At 41.5% G+C, this 1,642-nt stretch overlaps 1 long non-coding RNA gene across 1 annotated transcript in view; it reads left to right on the forward strand.

Annotated features, from left to right (window-relative positions):
- The window catches only part of LOC140337588 (uncharacterized), a 3,122-nt gene extending 1,758 nt beyond the window's left edge, over positions 1 to 1,364 (forward strand). Inside the window, exon 3 of the long non-coding RNA XR_011922097.1 lies at positions 1,141 to 1,364. This is a non-coding gene — a long non-coding RNA (uncharacterized lncRNA). The remainder of the gene's footprint in view (positions 1 to 1,140) is intronic.
- The last annotated feature ends 278 nt before the right edge of the window (positions 1,365 to 1,642 follow it).

A 1,642-nucleotide genomic window follows, 5' to 3' on the forward strand; every position in this document is an offset into this window, starting at 1 on the left:
ATATATATATATATATATATAAATACTGTAAAATACTCCATGATAATGTATGAATTCATTTTTTACATTTATATTCATTTATTGATACCAAAGTAGCCAAAATAAACTTTTTTAAAGTCTTTGGATTTCCATCAGGGAAGATAAAACCTATATAATTACAAGCAGTTAGTGTTCGGCCAATGCAGTATCAATACTTTAGGTGCACAGTAAAGTTTTGATGAAGGTTTAAAAAATGAATGTCACACTTGGGGAGACAGGACCACTAGGGGGTGCTACGGCCTGGACAGAAGTGGTGTGAGCCCTGAGAAGGAGTCTAAGCGACAACCAGGTGATCCGCAGAGCCTCTAGTGGTGAGGATGTTGCGCTGCTGGGTACCGCCAGGTTGTGGTCCTTGGGCACACCAGGTTGGGCAGGAAGATACATGGTACCAAATAACTAAGCAGAAGAATTGTCAAGGAAGGCCAGGGTCGATGCAGGCAGTAAGCAAGAGAGGTCAGGTCACAAGCCAGGGGTAAAATTCCAGGCATCCAGGAAACAGACACTAGTGACACAGGGGCCACTGCAGACACAGGCAACACAAGAGACACTGGAAGCTACAGTTGGCACAGGTGACACAGAAGACACAGGGAAACACCACACTGGAAAATAAGGGGTAAACACAGGAGCTGGACAGGGAGAGCACTGAATTAAACAGCAGCTGTGGAGGAAGTGCTCAGCAGAGCTAGGGGGCCTGGCACTAGTGGAGATACAAACGATGAGTGCTATGTCTGAGCTAGCTAAATCGCCAGGGATGAATAAAGGCTGTTTCCTGATTGGCTGGCGAGCTGGGTGAAAATGATAAAACTTGGGAGAGCAGGCAAGCAGGAGAGAGGCACCTGCCCTTTAGTGAGGAAGTGGTAAGTATGAATTTGCCCTAGGTATACAAAAGGAGGTAAGAAAATAATTTATGCTGTATGTTCACAAGCCAGGGAACATTTCTAGGTTCACTTGGCCTTTCCACTGAAAAGCATATCCCTTCTATTTCTAGTTATTGTCTTACCTAATATGATTCACCATGCTGATTGCCTGCAAGAATCCCTTGAAAAACACAAGAGTTTTGTGTATAATGAGGTTTACATCTCTTTTCTCTTTCTCCTACAGTCCAACGCTGGACTCCTTCAAAGCTCCTTCAAAAAATCAAACTTCAACTAAAGCTTCAAAACACCTTCAACTAATGCTCAAGAATAGGATAACACTAAAGACCAATTCAATAAAGAGAAATCATCCCCAAAATTCTTGTAGCTTCTGAAACCTTGATCTCTTGTGTCCTTCTTTGCAGCACTTAGCAATTTTTCCTGTGTACAGCAATGGCTTGGGAGCTAGCAGTTGGAACCACCAAATACAGAGGACAACACGGAAGGTGGACAGGTCTGGTTGTTTCTGCAATGGTTTGGAGATGATTTCTACTTTTTCAGAGCAGTGGTTAGCGATGCTGGTAGTGGAGAGGTACCTCCTTTTACAGTCCTTGAATGTTTCACTTTTGTGACAGAGGCACTTTTTACTGCCATACTCAAAACTTGTTAAAACTTGTAAATATTACAATCAATCAATATATAAATAATAAATGATAATATAATAAGTTGATTTCAATAAAAAAAATTAA

This window comes from Pyxicephalus adspersus, chromosome 9, assembly GCF_032062135.1.
Source record: "Pyxicephalus adspersus chromosome 9, UCB_Pads_2.0, whole genome shotgun sequence".
NCBI lineage: Eukaryota > Metazoa > Chordata > Amphibia > Anura > Pyxicephalidae > Pyxicephalus > Pyxicephalus adspersus.